The 20025-nt window shown below is 36.5% G+C and overlaps 1 pseudogene; it reads right to left on the bottom strand.

The window, feature by feature from the left end:
- Positions 1 to 18406: 18406 nt before the first annotated feature.
- LOC126958865 (60S ribosomal protein L21-like) lies at positions 18407 to 19740 on the bottom strand (annotated as a pseudogene).
- Positions 19741 to 20025: the final 285 nt, after the last annotated feature.

Genomic DNA, 20025 nt, shown 5'->3' with positions numbered 1-20025 from the left:
TCTTTTAGATTTTTTCACTTAAAATCTTATGATCCCAATGGGAAGAATAGATAATCAGTAAATAGAACTCTGATATCTGTCAGGAATTTGCCTGAATTAGAGCTGAACTATCTTGACAGGGAGAGTGAGAAAAAAAATTACCTTTGGTATTCTGATGAATGTATTTGAATTTTTCTTTAAAGGCATCACTAAAATAGAAACAAAAGTACTTACCTTGTCACAGTTGAAAAACACAGGATGTGTAGTACATAATTACCAATGATATAAAGTAAATATCCTCGGATAAAAGATACAGACCATAGAATCATTTCAAAGAATATCGAACTTGAATATGTTATAATAAAATATAAACCATTTGGTATTATGCATTTCTCTCTTGTGATTTTTGTGATTTCAACATAAGAGAGAAATATGAATTAAAAATGTTTTATAAATTTTCTCTTTTCTTATCCAACCCATGGTTATGTAAGGAGAGAAAAATAGAGGGCAGAGGATTTAAAGCATTCTGGAATATTCTACGTCATATGTCCAGAAAGACATGGTTCTTGTTGACTCTTTGGATCATTGCAGTATCTGGCCCTGAATGTGATTTAGTTATGGAGTCACTATGTATTAAATACTCATTGCAGAAGGGTTAATATCTTTCCATCATCTTGTTTCTCTGGAAAGAAAGGACTCCCAGAAAGGGGGACTATAATATGCCAAGGAACTTTTCTTGAGATGAGGGTTGCCTTGCTAACATCTCTGTGCACAACTCCCCTTGCTTTTCTCCTTAAAACATTCATTGCCCATGAACTGGAATAGAAGATGGCTCATTAGCTTCTCGGGGTCCTTTGGAAGACGTAAGAGTACAGTGGAATGTGGCAGGAGGCGTGCTGGTGGTGTCCACTTCAAAGAACAATCCTCTCTCTCAGATCGGTGTGTGACTGGTACCAGAAAAGGCCACTTAGAGTGAATTTATTCAACATTGAAGCCAACCTTTTGTAGACAATAGTGGAAAATGGAAAGCTTTGGCTGAGATTTTATCTAAAAATAAAATAGAAAAGAATGGAAAAAAGTAAAAAAATGCTTACAATGAAAACAATACTCTAGTCCTTAGAACAAATGAAGAATTAGCCAAATCTTAATTTTTTCAATTATCTTCCCACCATAATTTTAGGGTATTAAATTCTCCACTGGCTACTTGAAGAGCATGCTCATAAAAAGAACCAATCGTGCAAAAATATTCCATGGCTTTTGGAATTTTCAAATGAGTTTTCCTAATTATTTGATTTTTAGCTTGTACTTTTTTGAATCTCATTATCTTTTTCATTTTCCCTATTTTCAATTGCCTGACTTTGATGGAGCCACAGTCTTTGCCTGTGACTTGAGCAAGTCTCCAATATCACTTGAACACATTTTATGAAGTCCTGCATTTTGAAAAGATTTTCAGTTTAACTTTTTACTTTTTTTTTTTTTTCTATTTACATGGAAAGTTGTAACTATCAGATTGCTAGCAGGATTATAACTGATCGAGATGTTGATTTTGTGGATTAAGGTAGGTGCTATATTAATTGCAGAGGGGAGTTTGAGTTCGAACTAATTTTACAATTGTTCAGTTCACCAGTGAATATTTTCATACTATGACAACTTTTGATTTCCTATGGGGGATTTCTTGATGAGGAATCAGATACCTGTGTCTATTTGACAATCTACTGGAGATCCAGAGAAAACAATGCAGGGATTAATAATAGCTAAGTAGCTAATTTTTTTTGAAAGTGAACTATGTTCTAAGCATTTAAGCATTTGTGCCTCAGAATTGTCACTGCCCTATGTAAGAAGGAGGGGCATTTTGGCTTCAGATTGCTTATTTTATTCTTAAATTGCTTAGACTTCTTTGCTGCAGATTCTATCCATCTATTACACATGTATATATGGGTTCTCACTGTCCATCAGCCACTGTGCTAGGCCCTGGAGATATAGAGCTGGATCATGTATCTCTTCCCACAGAAAGCTCAGGGTCTAGTAGGAGACATATCACTATCTACTGTCCTGAGCACACAGTACAGTAGAGATCTTAAAAAAATTTTTTAAAGACTAGTGACTGTGAAACATTTACTATGTGTCAGAGACCACACTAGGTGCTTTACTTAGATCATTTCCTTTATTCTAACAATCTGGTTGGTGGCTGACTCTAGATTTGCACCTAGATTTTTCTGAGGCCAAAGCCATGTTCTTTACCACTGTGCTCCACCACCCACTGCTTCATAGTAAATGCAAAGACAAAGGTTTATGTCTAGGTACTGTGAGAACATCCAGGAGGGGTCCCTAACCTAGACTGAGGATGCTTATGAAAGCCTCGCTGGGGGTGTCATTATCTTAGCTGGATGCCTGAGGACAAGTGCATAGCCCATTGGCAAGGTGGAGCAACATGGAGATGTGGTAAAGGGATGGGATGGATTCAGGAAATTTCTCTTTGTTTTCCTCAGTATTAGAAGCATAGTTACAGTAGACCATTTTATACTACATTACCTAGAATATAACAATGTAATTTCATTTATAATTATGTTTAGCGCTCCTAACACCAAAAAATTCCAAATAAAATCTTATATCTAATTATTGTCCTCATTTTTGTACAAAAGATTTCAAAAGCCCACTGCCTCAGGCGGTGTACTTAAGAGGGATTATTACTCAACTGATCACTGCTTCTTCTCATTCCTTCTACAATGTATATTTACCAAGAAATGTCACATGGGATTTTGCATTTATATAATGCTTTTTAGGGCAATGAAAACCCAATAAAATCAGTCGGCTTATTTAATGTTCAAAGTGTTTAATAAGCTTTTTTTTTTTTGAATGAACCATTTAAATGAGGTTTTTTTTTCTTTTTTCATTAATTAACTCACCAGTGCACCAAATACGTATCAGATAAATGAGTTGATAGGGTCCCCAGTTTAGTTGAAGATGCAATACGGAAAGCACTAATTAGGCAGGCAAGAGCTCCAGATAATTAAATAGTGATTAATAGATTTTTGTACTACCAAAATTAAAAGTAACTAATTGGTTGAAAAAATATTTAAAATCGTGTGCTGGGAACTTGTATGTTGAACATGATTCTGTGGGATACTAAGATTATTTTAAGAGTGAAGGTTTTGTATTTTTTTACTCGTTTTCCCTTTTCTGACATCTTGTGTCAAAGTGTTCCCGTGTTAATAGTAGAATATAATGGAAGTTTATGCAATTAAATACAGCAAGAGAGTTTATAGACCATTTATCATTGGATATGGGTCATATACTGTGAATTTCAGAAAATAAAAGGGAATTCCATTTGTAGCCTACTCTTGCCTGAAGCTCACCTAATGAAATCTTTCTCACTCATAGAATTAACAGTGTATCCAGCTGAAAAGTATTTAACATTCTCTATGCATACTAAGCATGCAAAAGTAGAATAAAACCTTGCATACTTACAGGGGATTTTTGTTGCTTTTTCTTCAGCCCAAATTAGGCAGCTCTTGTTCATTTAGTGCGTTTGAAAGGAGCTGAACTTTTAAAATTCTGAACTGTCAGTCCCCATCATTTCATCTGACAGCTGACACTTTGAGAGTGAAGAACACACAAATCATGTGAGTGAAGTGAAACACTGCTAATAAATGCTATTGTTTTTCCCGATGGAAAGAAGCACCTTAAACAACTGTTTGCAGATCCAACGGGTTTGTTATGATGCAAAATGCATGTTTGGCTGTCACCATTTATGTTTACTACCTGCAGAGCATAAAATTGCTGAAAAAAAATTGAAGAAATATAAGGCCAGATTCATTAGAAAAAGAACCATGCTTTTTCTCCTCCTCGCCTTACCCCTCAACTTCCCATTTTAATATGATAAACATTGAGTCTTCCTTCATTAAGACACGGAACTAAATAAATAATGTATGGTTCTTGAGATAACTACAAGATTTCTGTATTTATGGAAAACACAAATTCTGAAACATTTGCTTGTCTGCTTATACTTCGTACTTTTTTAGCAAGCAAAGGAACTTGTGAAAATTGGCTCTGCCATTTTGGAATTTTATTTAAGAATATTCATGATCATTTGGGGGGCTTTTTGTCTTTGTTTTTCTCCCATAAAAGTTCTGAGGCCAAATGTTTGTAGGTTGAGCGCATCATCCTTCCTGATGCAGAAAATCTCTGTATGTCCTTCAGATCTGTTCACCTGACTAAATCATATAAGACGGCTATATTTTATTGAAACTTTCCTCATTAATATTAATTAATATTAATTAGCTAGCCAACAAGAGGATTGCTCTTAGTTTGTTTTAGAGACACCTACTGTGGAGACAAAGAAATGGTTTGATAAATGATATGCTTTGACTACTTTGTAGCATATGACCACTCAGAACACTTTCATCTCTTTAGTCTTTTATAAATATTGCTATTTAGTGTAGTGAATATCTTTGACTCTCTTAGTACACCATAGAAGAATTCTAATAGATTGAAATAGGTCTAAACCAAATAGTGAACTATGAAGTTATGGATTGGGTTTCAGTTATGAAAAAAATATAGAAGTGTGAAAAGCTTGAGTGACTGGCATTTCTTTTTTCTTTTTACACTTTTAATTTTCAATGCAAATAGTGGGAAAGGGAAATTATTTTCCCATTGTTTCTTGCTGATGAACTGACAGAGATAACTCACTTAACTGTCTAGATAGGAAATGTATACATACATATGAAAACTTTAGGCTGGGCGCGGTGGCTCACGCCTGTAATCCCAGCACTTTGGGAGGCCAAGGTGGGCGGATCACGAGGTCAGGAGATCGAGACCATCCTGGCTAACGCGGTGAAACCCTGTCTCTACTAAAAATACAAAAAACTAGCCGGGCGTGGTGGCAGCGCCTGTAGTCCCAGCTACCCCAGAGGCTGAGGCAAGAGAGTGGCATGAACCCGGGAGGCGGAGCTTGCAGTGAGCCGAGATCTCACCACTGTACTCCAGCCTGGGCGACAGAGCGAGACTCCGTCTCAAAAAAAAAAAAAAAAAAAAGAGAAAACTTTAAGGAGCTCATTACCACACTGCCCTGAATAATGCTGACATCTTATGCACATAGTTATGCATGTGTATACAAAGTACAGTTGATCAAGAAAGGGTTCAATGGAAAACCCAGAAAATTAGTTCTAGCATTATTCTACACACAATTTTTCAGTGTCTTAGTATATCCATCTGGAAGATGAGCAAAGAAAAACTACTTCTCTGAACAAGAAAATGCTTTAGACTTTTGTGGAAAAGTGCCCTTTAAATTCAAGAGAATGTACACGCAAATATTACGTATGTAATCTACATGGTTTTCATAGAAAGGTGTGGAGAATCTATACGCTCCACTGGGAAAATGATAGTTCTTCCTGGAGAAGCCATTGCTTTGCCTTCGAGTTTCACTACTCTGACCTCTCCTTGATGGTTTCCTTGAAATATATTTAACTTCCAGGAACCATCCTACTGTTTGCTTACTCACCTTCTCAAAACCAACAGGTCAGAAGTCAATGGATGCTTTTTAAAATTCATGACTGTCATAGGAGGTCTGATTCCCAAGACAGCTGTGGCAAATAACCAGTCTCACAGATGGATAATATCCTGAATGTTATTCTGTGGCTAAGATTTTACTGGAGTTGCCCCTTACACCCACAAATAGGCTGTTTGCTTGGTTTGTCATTCCCTTCCAAAGGTACTTAGGAGGAGTGGAGACCTAGAGTGGGCAGTTAAGTTCCACCACGTGAGAGCACAAATGAATTAAAGTTCTAGCGACTCAAGTCTCAGAGGCAATTACAGAGGTTTTCAGTAGTTAAACCAAGGTAACTTGCAAAAAGCCCAATGCCATTGCTGACTTGATCTTTAAATCAATATATTTCTGCAGACATTATATATGATAGCATATGTAGGCTGGAAAACAAGGAACTGAGGCCCCAGAACAGATTTAAAGGGGAGAAAGCCTGTCTTTATATGAGGTTGGATTTGGAAGTATTATCTAGGGCAAAAGTTTTTTAAAATCTTAAATTACCTGTCACTCTATGGCAGAAAACAGTTTCAGAGACTCGACTTTGCTCTTACACAGTCACTCCACAAAATGTCAAAGACCCCGAAAAGGGTACTTGGAAAGATATATTGCAAATTGTTATGCAATTCCCTATTCCTCTGGCCAGGAGAATTAGGAATTCGGGAGGTATTTTTTATGTGGGGTAGGGGAAAGAGAGGGTAAAGAATTGACATGGAAATACATTTTTAAGGACCCTAAAACCTGGGCAGTTTTTTACTGCATAGCTACAGGATACTGGCTAAAATAATTTAAAAGAAGGCAGTGGAGACACTGAATTTATGGTTACAGAGAGTTGGTTCTGGAAAACCCTTTCAATGTAATTTCATTGGAGCAGGATATCACTGATCTCCAATTCTTTCCAATTTCATTGGGAGACCCAAGGAGCAAGGAGGTCAGATACAGCAGTTGCAAAACGGCGTTTGACTATTACATGGGTTGTGCATAAACCAAACATGGGTTATGCACAAATATAGGTTAGTTTGGTTATTACATGGGTTGTGGATAAAGAAACCCAGTTAGTAATGTCCTCTGAACCCTGATGAGAACTGAATGCTCATCCTGTGTATCGCCAGTTAGTCAACATCTTTGGAAGTGGCTCATGTGGTTAAAACCTTGGGTTTTGGGGTCAAGATACACCTGAGTTCAAATCCCAGCTCCACGGTTACTAGATGAGCTCCTTGGAAGATATACAAAATCTCTTTAGGCCTCCATTTCTCCATCTGTTGAAGTTTAATAATAGTATCCATCTACTACAAAATGAGATTATATGTGGAACATGCATAGCAGAGGTCCTGGTGCTCAGTGTGTGCATAATACAGTTTAGTTAATAAGTTACATGCAGAAACTAATAAAGGGCAGCTGATATGATCATGTTAGTCATAATATAAAGTATTTAGAGAAAAGCGGTCCTGAAAATCTGAGTGGGATTCATACAACTGAAATGCCCTAGCACATTGGGTTTAAAAAAATGACTTAGGTTTTTATCACCAGTGAAAACACTGCCAAGAAGCCATATTCTAAATGTTTTAAATGTTTTATAACAGTGGCAGCTGAAATGTTATTAAAATGGACAAATGTAAAATACTAAATGTTCTTGGACAAGAGTGATTCACTGAGTTGTTCCTCGTATGTGAACATGTATTACAATCTTTATAAATTTAGACAGAATTGATAACAATACTTGAAAATAGGACATCATGGAAACTCATGCTCAAATGACTTCAGGTTGTGTGAATGAACCTCTTGCCAGTGAAAGAACGAGGAGGATGTGATATCTCTCTTCTATTCACAAAGCCTAAGGGGAAAAAACCCTCAAATATCAGAAACATATGGTTTTAAAGTTCTGTGTCTGAGCCTGCAACATTGATGGAATGTTATGTAAAGAGATAAAAATCTGTGCATGGACTGTCACAAGCTGTTTGGGTGAACAGAGTCACTGTTGCTAAACCACTGTTGATATTCTTAAATGGGTTGCAATGAGAACCACCTGTAAGCCAGACAGGTTTGGAAGTAGTGAAAATCATCAAGGGATACCGGTCAAAATAATATAAATAAGATGAGTAAAGAAAGGTTGAACAGTATCAATGAGTCAAATGGCAAAACAAAACAAAACAAAACAAAAACCTCTCAAGAACAAAAAATACAGAAACAGGTGTGACTTCTGTCAGAAGCATAGCAGAAGTGTGTTTCAGAAAGATGAGAATAGAATTTATTCATTGGTAGTCTGGAAAATTGCAATTCCTGGATCCATTCACTTTTCATATTATTTGCTCTAATTATGATAGGCATAAAGTGGATCAGGAGACTACACGGCTTTGGAAAACACATACAGTATTGAGAAATTGAGTAACCACATTTTGAGGTGAACATCTTCTTAGAAGTATGCTTGTCAGTGTCCATGACTCTCTTGTGGAGCAGGATAAACTGAGGGGAAGATACAAATTTATCAACATTTCCTACTTACCTAAGTGAATTCCCATGCCTCATCTCATTTGAGCCTCATGAGGCAGGCAGGGTGGAGGAATGTCGGACTATCCAACAGCCTTCATGAAATGTTTTGTTCTAGATGAATTTGATGAGGCATAACGACAATAAAGATAAATAGAGATGAATTCAGTTAAATTGAATCTACTTCTTCTGAGAATTTTGTTCTCAAAGATTCTTGTCTCATTCTTGTCAGACTCAAATTAATAACTTTGCTAGGTATTTATTACATAGTTAAAGCACCCTGGATGTTTATAGGTATGTATTTTGGAGGTTGGGGGATATGAGAAGGTTTTTAAACCCAAAGAGTTTTAGGGTATAGAGGAGAAATGCATGTTAATAATTAACCTTAAAATGAGCAAAACAAAATAATGGGTGGGAGGAGAAGGGAGTGTTGCAGGAGGGCCAAGCACATGAGTGCTGTAATCCATGGCCTAGCTCTGCCATGTGTTAGCTGTGTAACCTTGGGCAAGTTGTTTCATGTCTCAAAGCCACTGTCCCCTCCCTGGTAAAGTGGCAATAAGATAATGTGTCTAAAGCCCTTGGCATAGGGCTTGGTATGTACTGAAAATTCAAAGATGATAGCTAACTTTATTCATCATTATAAGCTAGGTGCTATGATTAGGTGCATTATGGAAGATTTCATGGCATGTCTTTGGATCTGAGTTTTGAAAGATTAAAGTTCCGGCATTAGGAATTAGGATATATATTAATTAAAACAAAGCAAAATAAGCAAAGGAAATCTTGGACTCAGATGTTCAAAGACCATTCAGTTTCCTACTTCTAGCCAATTTTTCAATCAACATTCTACTATATATCAGGCACTGGGTATGTCACCTAATTTGTGTGAGCTTCAGTTTCTGGATCAGAAAGTTGAAATAAAGAGCATATCTGTTCCTCAAAGTTGCTGCTATGAGGAAGAGATGTAACAACGTTTGAGAAAAGCATATTGTGATCTGTAAATTGTTATTACTCTTGTAATTATTAGTGTCAGGTGGACAGAAAGAATGAGAGAGACAATTTAGCTTGGGAGACTAGCATGAACTAAAGGCATGGAAGGAAGTAGAATGGAACACAGAATGTTCAAGAATGACCAAAAGGCAGGTATGACTGGTATGTAAGTGTATAGAAGGAAGTTCTTCAATGAATGGAGTGGCAAAGTGCTTTACGGAGAGCCTGAATGCTGGGTTACAGAGTTTGGGCTTTATTCTAGGTCCAACAGGGAGTCCTTGAGGATTTTGAATGAGTATTACATCTTCTAGAAAAATTATCTTACATGCTAGAAAAGTGTCCATCCATACATTATCAATGAAGAGAACACAGAATACTTTTATCCATAAGCACTGGACAACATTTCTCTTTTGTTCTCTTTTTCCTCCTCTCCTGGCCTACACCATTCTTTGACTACCTTCAATAGTTTTCAGCCTATGATGTACATTAGTAATTCCTGGGCTTTACTCTAGCCTATTGAATTCACTTCTGGGTGGTAGGGCCCAGGCTCTGCATTTGAAAAAATCAGTACAGGGGATGCTGATGGCAAGACAAAATTGAGAGCCATCTTTTGAACTTGTTCTGTACCTATTATCTCCCTGTGATCTACAGAGGAGGCTCTTTAAATTGCAAGAAATAGCCATACATTAGGGTGGTCTATGATGAACATATAAGGGATATAAGAAAGAGAGAAAGCTCAAACACTTGGCCATGACTCAGGGAAACTGAAAAGAGCAGGCAGGGCACTATGTCTTATGGGACAAGCAGAAACCACAGTACGCTTCAGTGTTCGGGTGACTGCATCACAGTTCAGAGATAGGAAGACAACTCAGGATTTAGTAATGTGGATGTCATCAACAGAGGTCCAGAGGTTCCTTCCCATTTTCTGCAGAGAATATGACTCAGCTACTTTCCCAGGCCCTGCTGGTTTCTCGGTGTGAATATTCACTCTAGCTCCTATTACCTGGCAGACTTACTCATTATATCCTCAGTGGAAATTCCAGAGAGGGACAATTGGATTAGTCCAGTGACTCGTGGAGGAGCATCTGCTTTTGATGAAGTGCTTTCTCTTCAGTCAGGCCAATCACGATTGGGAGGCAGCGTCTTGAAGGGTGGAATATGAGTAAGAACTTCTACAGAAGAGGCCAGGGCTTCCCAGAAGGGGACTATTCAGTAACAGTAATTATTAGCAACCTCTATTTAGCACTTGAGCACAGAGCTAAATATTTTACATATGTACAAATTCATTTAATTTTCATAACATGCATAATTTGTTTTCCTTTATTTGTCAAATATATACAGGTTGCTCTGTAGCAGGCACTGTTCTTAGTACCTTACAGATGTTGACTCAGTTGATAAAAACATACTAGGTAACTACTATTGTTTTTTTTTCATTTTACAGACAAAGACAGTCACAGAGTTAACATGTTTTCTGAGGTCATACCACCAAAAGTGGAAAAACGATTCTTTGAACCCAGGCACTCTGGCACAGGCTTTATGAAATTCATTTCTTTGCAATGTCAGGTAACCCAAGGTGCTAAAAACCTACTTGTTCCTATTATACATCCCAGGAGATATGTAAGGCTGATACCCAGAGTGGTGTGAGGAGGGCAGTTAGCCTGATACTTAGCTCTGAAGGATCTCAGAAGATCAGAATCTTTTCTTTTGAAGTTCTATGTATCTGGTATCCAATAAATGCTCAATAAATATCTATTGAGTAACTATGGAATAAATGAATGAATAAATAGAAAAAACTCATAAGAAAATGAGATTTTTTTAAAAAACGTGAGCAGTTGGAGTATGAAGAAAGAAAGAATTTTTGGTTGAGTGAAAAATCACATTTGATTATTTGAGAATGAAAGTATTAAGAAAGAATGGTACTACTTGACTTCACCTCTTACCTCCATAGACTCCACTGAGAGCTAACCTAAATGTTTGAAAGATTTTTGTTCCTAGTCTTCTTAGCTTGTAAAATTTGAGCAATTAGACATGCCAACATTTAGGACATAGTTGCTACTTTTCTAGCAAGACGCTATGAGAATCAGTCATCATTTAGTATTTTGTTGTTAAGTCTTGAGCTATAGTAAAAACATATGTAAGTAAAAAAAGTTAAGTAAAATCTTATTGACTTTGTACATGAGGCATATTGGCATTCGAATGGGTTTTTAAAATTTATTCGTGCATTTTTAAAGGAAAAATAACTATTAAAAGGAAAACGCAGAGACTTTTTTGGGAACATAGTCTTTAAAATAAATTATAAAGAAAACATATTTTTACTCAATTGGCAGGACATGTATAAGCTCATCAATAAAAATGGGAAGCACAAAATAAAGGCAAAGCAAGGCTGATGACAGTCTGGCTCTATTGCCTAACTGTGGAAGAAGCAGGAAAATAACAGCTGTAGACATGCAATAAACAAGCACAAGGGACTAAGTTGGAGCTTGATGCCAAATTAAACCTGCATGAACCTTATTTGTTTCATAGCAGTTAAGGAAAGGCACTACCATTCAAACAGACAAGCTACATAAGACAGGCCACGTATAAACTGGAATCAGAGTTTCCAATCAGAAAGGGATTTTGTGTCTTTTCCTATTAAGAAACTGGTTTAGACAGCTCCGCTACATATAAACATTTGCTCTAATCAGTTAGTGAAGGAGAGCCTAAGGAATGGTCACGCAAAATATTCTGACAATGTCACATGATGCCTGAAGATTATGCTCTCATTTTAACTGGGATAAAGAGGACATTTCTCCATTCAAGAGCTGCTTCTGATTGTTCTATGTTTCTGATGCAATTTTACTAACACAATACATAGGGTAATAAGATACTCATGTAACAGACACGTTATATAATACTTTTATTGTTTATATTCTTAGTTATTTTCAGGAAGATCAAGTTTTAGTTTTACTTCTGTGAAACAATGTCATTTAAACTTATTTACACATATTCCTTTATCGGGAAATAATTTTATCCTGGATATCCCTCCAACATCTTGCAAAACGTCTCGCCATTCCTTTTCTTCTCTCAATTTATTTTCCCCACCCCACTACCCAACTGTGGCCAAGATATGGAATATGACTAAATGGAAATATGCAGTAATTCTGGTTTGTAATTGAAAAATGTATATATTCATCACTTTCTCAGCAAGATTTGAATAACAAAATAAACATTGAGTATAGGAAAAGACAAGTGGAATAGAAATCTTTAATTAGAATCTCTCAAAACCTATCTTTAAAAATTAATTCAAATAGGAAATTATTTAGATTAATTGACTTATTTACTGTTCTATTTTATAAAAATATTATTCTTTGTTGCCTGAATTGTTCTTATAGCTTCCTGTACCAAAACAAGGTATCATAGTTATGTACCATATCATAGCTAGGGAGGAACTCTAGCTGTTCTAAGTACTTTATAATCTGGGGAACAGAGGCAGGACAAGGTTAAATTATATGCTTAAATTATGAGGCAAATAAGAAAATTCTTTTGACTAACTCACCGTTTGGTGATTTCCATTGGCCACTCTCTCATATCAAGTAGCCCTTCTCTGATAAAGTTTATCAAAAACTGAATAAGAATTATTTTCTTGGTAATAACTTAGAATCCATTATGTAGGATGAAGCTAGTTTTAATTTTTCAGTAGTCTTCTTTCGATTGTCGTTGATGTGGTTGGATGTGGTGCTGTTAAGTACCCAAATCTGGAGCTGATGTTAATGGAGGATGAAGTGAGGAAGACATCTGGATGAATTCTAATTACAGTAGCAGTTCTGATTCTCTCATTTGTGGAAATCTGGCAAACTTCAAAAAGTGGACTTGTTAGTAGTGCTTTGCAAATGTGACATCAGTTGAGCGGGCTTGGGTCCTACTAGGAGTTTACAATGTGCCTTGGCTTTGGTAAACTGTCTATGGGAAGATGTGATATAAACATTAGCCAAATTTTAGTGTGGCATAGGAGAAAAAAAAACCCATAAGTGAAACTTTCCCTCACCACATTTTCCATGTATTTTGGCTCTTGATTTTGGCTAGGTGTAACCATGGAATTACACAGATAGGTAATATTCTAATGGCATAATCAAATAGCCCAGTCAGATTAATATTAAAAAAATACATTGTTGGAAAAGAAATGGTGTTGGTGAATTTAGCTTTTCATTCTCAATAGAGGTTTTAACAGTAACAAACAAACATTAATAACAGCCATAACATACTCCAAAAAACCAATGGGATTTTGACTGTCATTGGAAACCAAACTGACATTTCAAACTTTAGAACTCTAGGATAATTTTATGAAGGTAGAAATGCTACTAAGGATTTATGATTGTCATATTTAAAAAATCATTCATTCAGCTTGGGTGTGTGTGTGTGTGTGTGTGTGTGTGTGTGTGTGTATGTGTTTAGAAATGATGGTACTGACAGTAAACAATTTTCGAGCTGTACATTTTCCTAAACTTCATGTTCACTATTGATGGGCTCAAAGGGAATTATAACACGAATTTGTCTGCCTCATCTGAAAGCTTTAGTCCAGCAGAAATGAGAGAAGAGAGCCGTGAAAGCAAGAGGCTGAGGAGCAGCATCCAGTTAATGATGTGGGGCAATTCAGCCATGGCTCACAATGATGGACTCCGTAGAGTGGGGCAAAAACATTCTTATGGCCTTTCCCATGGAAACTGTATCACCAGCCCCACTTCCTAACTCTCAAGAATGTCTGAGTTTTAAATGAACAAACTTGGTGAAGTGAGATTCCAAAATAAGGAGAAACATATTAACCTTCTTTGAGGTGGAGAGAGGGGAAAGGTAGTTCCTACAGGGAGATTTACAAAGTGAAAGCCACCTTAATTCCTCCACAACTTTTGCTTTCTTCCTTTCAATTGTTATATTTAGCAAGGGCCCCTCTCTGTTTTCTTAGCCTTATTAACTAAAGCATTTAGGATGACTAGCTTTTTTGGTGTTCCACGAATTAAAGCTTGTAGGTTGTTAGGAGATATTTTGGTCTCTCTCTCTCTCTCTCTCTCTTTCTCTCTCTTTTTTAGACAGGATCTTTCTCTAGTCTCTCTTACTGAAGATGACAAAAAATTACTTTTTTTAAAGATGTATGATAAAAAAATATATTATCAAAATGGGTTCCTACAACCCATTTCGCCTCTGAATTGCCTCTTTTCTCTCTCCATCTTTCTTCCTTCTTTCTTTCTTTCTTTCTTTCTTTCTTTCTTTCTTTCTTTCTTTCTTTCTTTCTTTCTTTCTTTCTTTCTTTCCTGTTATATTAAGAAATATAAAATATTTCTTAAATGTACAAAGTATAGAAGGCATAAATTGATTCTTTATTAATAAATGCAATTTTAGCAGTTGATGTATAAATTTTAAGTTAGTCATTTACTTTTTGCTTGTTCATTTTCTCAATATGGAATTGTTGCTTAATGTAGAGTTTTAATGGCGTTTTTAGTTTTAACATATATTAAATTCTTTGCTATCCAGCCTTTTGCCAATATGTACACTTTAGCTGGGATTCGTGTTTGGCAAGTATAACAGGATTATATTTCAAGATTCTGAGGAATGTGTGGAATTGTGAGAGATTAATTTACATTCAGTGTGGTTATGGTATTACAATTGTTTATTATACTGTAATCATCTGAAAATTGTAAATCAAAGAGTGGCATATAAGAGGGAGTCTTCAAATTGTTCATGGAAAACAAGTGTTATAAAAAGCAATGCATGGATTTCAAACTTTTTTTTGCACCAAAATAAACTTGTACTAACTTGTAACATGTCCAAACAGGATCTAGTTTGAGGTACGAAGAAGGATAAGACATCAATTGAAAGAGCACCTATTAGAGCAACATAAATTCTGCTAAAATTGAAGCAAGAACAAACAGCAAATTTATCGTGAAGGTTGGGTAGAGGAGTGATGAAATCATTGATGCTCTACAGAAAGTTTCTGGGGCCAATGCCCCAAAGAAATCAGCAGTTTACAAACATACTACTCATTTTAAGAAAGGATGAGATGATGTTGAAAATGAAGTCTACAGCAGCAGCCTATCAACATCAATTTGTGAGGAAAAAAATTAATCTTCCTTATGCCCTGATTGAAGAGGACTGATGTATACTGGTAGGAACAATAGCCACTTGATTCAGTGTATACAATTCTGACTGAAAAGTTAAAGTTAAGCAAACTTTCCACTTGATAGGTACCCAAATTGTTGTGTCCAGAGCTGCTGCAGACAAGAACAAAGTTTTAAATGGAAAGTTTAAACAAGTGGAATAAAGATCCTGAAGACTTTCTTGGAAAATTGTAACAGGATAAAACACAGCTTTATCAGTACAATCCTGAAGACAAAGTACAATCAAAGCAATGGCTACCAAGACGTGGAAGTGGCTCAGTTAAAGCAAACATGGACTGGTCAAGAGCAAAGATCATGGCAACAGTTTTTGAGATGCTGAAAACATTTTGTTTGTTGACTTTCTGGAGGGCCAAAGAATGATAACATCTACTTATTATGACATTGTTTTGAGAAAGTTAGCCAAAGTTTTAGCAGAAAAACACCCAGGAATGTTTCATTATAGAGTCCTCCACCATGACAATGCTTCTGCTCATTCTTCTCATCAAACAAGGGCAGTTTTGCAAGAGTTTTGATGGGAAATCATTAGGCATTCATCTTACAGTCCTGGCTTGGCTCCTTTTGACTTCTTTTTGTTTCCTAATGTTAAAAACTCTGTAAAGGGCACTCATTTTTCTTCAGTTAATCATGTAAAAAAGACTGCATCGACATAGTTAAATTCCCATTTCTCTGAGTTCTTTTTTAATCTTTTAAAATTTCTTTTATTATTATACTTTAAGTTATGGGATATATGTGCAGAATGTGCAGGTTTGTCACATAGGTACACACATGCCATGGTGGCTTGCTGCACCCATCAACCCATCGTCTATGTTAGGTATTTCTCCTAATGCTATCCCTCCCCTTGCCCCCGACCCCCTGACAGGCCCTGGTATGTGATTTTTCCCTCCCTGTGCCCTTATGTTCTCATTGTTCAACTCCCACTTATGAGTGAAAACATGCGGGGTTTGGTTTTCTGTTCCTGTGTTAGTTTGCTGAGAATGATGGTTTCCACCTTCATCCATGTCCTTGCAAAAGACGTGAACTCATCCTTTTTTCTGGCTGCATAGTGCTCCATGGAGTATATGTGCCACATTTTCTTTATCCAGTCTATCTTTGATGGGCATTTGGGTTGGTTCCAAGTCTTCGCTATTGTGAATAGTGCTGCAATAAACATATGTGTGCATGTGTCTTTATAGTAGAATGATTTATAATCCTTTGGGTATATACCCAGTAATGGGATTGCTGGGTTGAAAGGTATTTCTAGTTCTAGATCCTTGAGGAATGGCCGCACTGTCTTCCACAATGGTTGAACTAATTTATACCCCCACCAACAGTGTAAAAGAGTTCCTATTTCTTCACATTCCCTCTAGCATCTCTTGTTTCCTGACTTTTTAATGATCGCCATTCCCCAGTACTCTCAGTTCTTTAGGGATGAACCAAATGGCTGGTATCATCACTTACAACAGTGTTTTAAACTTGGAGCTTCTGTTGAAAAAAAAGTTTATGTATTTTACTTTTATCTTTTAATTCCATTTCCCACGAACTTTTTGAAGTCTCTTCTCATAATGACTACATAAAAGTTGATTAGAATCCTTCATTGTCCATCCATGCTAGGCAATATTTTTCATGTAAAGATTTTAAAGCACATTGCAAATGATGGCGTCCTTTTCTTACTGATAGATTGACCAAGGTACCAAACCAGGTGCCTATGTCAGGTTATGTTTAGAGAATAGAGAAGTTGGGATTTTTTCCCCTCGTTTCTTCTCTCCCTCACTTCAGCTTTGATTATATTCATCATTGTTCTTCTCCCATGACGTTTGCTCTAGATAACAGGTTGTTTTGAATGGTACTATCTTATTAGAGGTTTTATTCTGGTGGAATAAGGAGATTTTCACACATAAAAAATGATGCTTCTTGCGTTTAGTAGCTAAGTTTCGGATCCTACTAACAGAATGATTATAGTCAATAAATATGGAAAGTAGCCTGATAATGAAAGGAAGAAATATTAAAATTTGTATCTTTAAGGCTACTTATGATAAATTAAATGTCTTTCTCTGACAAAATAATTTAAAAATTGCTTTATTACTGCAGGCCACACACTCTGTTATTATAATAATTCTGTGAGTTTTCACATGTGCATGTTGCTCCAACGGCCCTGCATATTTTCTTGTTTTATGCCTGAAACCAAATTAATTACTTTGTTTAATTTCATGAACATGCCAAGCTGCAGTTATGAATAGCTAGTAATATCAAGTGTTTACATAGAGAGTATGAGATGTTCCAATAAATATCTACCCAATTACCAAACAGCTGAGGGCAATATTGTTTCCAGGTAAGCCGGACAAATTATATGTTTGCTATATTTAACAGAAAATGAAGCAATTGCAAAGTCAGCACTGAAGTTTTGTTAAAATATGATGAAGCCCATAATGTCAAATTAAACTTTATTAACAAACCAATTTGCAAATACAATATTGTCTAAGACAATGTGTTTTTAAGGCCAAAAAATCTCAGTGAAAACACAGATGCATCTTGAGTATCCAATGTTCTGTCTATTTAGATATTTTTTGACAAACCTTCATGAGGTGAAGAGAAATAATTGTGGGGGGAGGCAGTTCAGCTGCATATTGTACTTTTATAGGTTTGTTAGCCTAGAAAAAGATATAAACATATTTTTCAAATACAAATTAAAACAACAACAACAACAACAAATTTTTGTATCAGTGCTCTAGCATTTGCATAGTTCATATTTTTGTATAAGTTATCTTATTTGATCCTTAGGCGAGACCCTGGAGGAAGTTGGTATAATTAATGTTTCCCAAAAACAATTTTTATTTTACAAATGAGAGAATTAATGTTGTTAGAATTCGGATGAGGGTGAGGGTGATCAGGGTGAAGGTTAGAGTGTATTAAGGCTAAAATTAGGTTGAGCCTGTCTTGTTGAATGACCTGCGCTAGAATTCTCTCCACGTAGTGGATGTATATCTGTTTTGGTTGGAGGTGACTAAGGGGATACAGGACCATCTGGAGCTTCAGGTTGTGTCTCTTATTGGGCATTGAGCTCTGAAGGCTGAATTTAATCCTGAATTATAGCTGTCTCTTGTGAGACTCTAGTTCTAGTATTCAGTCAGGACAGAAGAAGGAAAATATATGAACAGTCATAGGCTTGGGTCTGTGGCTAATATTCCATAGTTGAGGAGAGTCTCCACCGGCCACTCTCCCTAGTCTTCCACCTCCCTTCATCTTCACAGGATCTTGTCTTATGTATCTTCTCTTTTGGCATCGGTTTTACTTAGTCCTTTAAGTTTAACTGCTGGGGGTAAACAACTTTGTTTGCTTACAATCACTTTCCCTGCTCATCTGCTTTGATTTCTGACTGAAGGGACCAAAATAAAGAGACCCCAAATACTAAGACCCTGGTCACTGTGTCTGCTGAGATATTGAAATCTTTGGAGGAAGCTTCTAATCTTGAGAATTCTCAGATGTTTCCCAGAGTTGCCTACTGATTCCTTTGCTAATTTTTTCCCTTTTCAAATTTGAAGTTGTTAGTGAGGTTTTCCTTGACTTACCTTCTTTTTCTGGTATTACCTCCAGGATGTACAAGTGGGGTTGAGAATGGCAACAACCCTCTAGGAAATGTTTGGTATTTTGCTCTGCCTTTTCTGTTAAATCTTTTCAGTAAAGGGTTGAACACCTTTACATTTTTTTTTTCAGCCCAGAGGTCTTTTATTTTATTTTATTTTTTAACATCTATTATGCCATGAATTCATAGGGAATAGATTCCAGCAGCTCAGGCTCCTTCCCATTGGTTCTCACAAAGTGTGCTTCTCTGGGTGGAGCAGGCTGGCGCATCAGTTGAACCCAGGTACCTTTCTCTTTGGCTTCTTTCTTTTTCTGATCATTTTCCTTCATGCGTTTCAGGAAGCTATCTCGGCTCTAAGAGTGCTTAATGTGCTCAATACGCACATCAATTCTCTTGGCAAGAATCTTGCCCTTAACTTGTTTGTTTACAACAATGCCAGCAGCATGCTGGGGAACATTGTAGACTCTTCCAGTTTTGCCATGGTAACACTTGTGGGGCATTCCTTTTTGTCTACGATATCACCTTTCTTATAGATTCGCATATACGTGGCCAAAGGAACAACTCCATGTTTTCTAAAAGGCCTAGAGAACATATATCGGGTGCCTCTCCTCTTTCCCTTTGTGTTCCTCATTTTGGCGAATTACTGGATGATGGCGGTTCCGGCCGAAAGGCGAACACCTTTACATTTAGTTACTCTTGGTGGTTGCTCCATTCACTTTAGAAAGTGTAATTGGTCGCTTTGTTGGATATTGGAGAAAAGACATTCTGTACTCTGATTTCACTCTGCTCATTTTCCTAAAAAATCCTCTCAAATCTTTTTAACTTCGGTTAATTATCAAAACACAAAATACACGCTTGTATAATGCATTTATAGTTTTTCATATGAGAAAGTGGTTTTCTGTGAATATTATCTCTTCTAAAATGACTTTAATGGATGAATGCCTCTGACTGAGGCAGTGGCTGACCCTTTTTGGAATGTGATTTATAAGCTTGTATTTCACTGAGCTTCTTAAATGACATTTCACGCTATTGACCATTTCTCCTGTGAAACTCTTATTTGTTGGCTTCAACTAAACGTTTCTGAGTCAATTTTGATTGTTCTTGTTCCTTCTGGGTTTCTTCACGAGAACCTCTTCCTTTGTCTAGCCTTTAAACTCTGTTTTTCCCAGAGGTTTGTCCTGGCACACTGCCCTTTTCAGAAAATATGTACTACTGGCATAATCTGATATATTACATATGGGAATAAAAAGAGATCAGTAGGTGAGGGGGAAGTTAGATGCTTAGGTGTGGTCATGTTGAATGTAAGGTACCTATGACATTTTAAA

Source organism: Macaca thibetana, chromosome 7, assembly GCF_024542745.1.
Source record: "Macaca thibetana thibetana isolate TM-01 chromosome 7, ASM2454274v1, whole genome shotgun sequence".
NCBI lineage: Eukaryota > Metazoa > Chordata > Mammalia > Primates > Cercopithecidae > Macaca > Macaca thibetana.
Note: the sequence above shows the minus strand (reverse complement) of the source record. Positions and strands in the feature narration are given on the sequence as shown.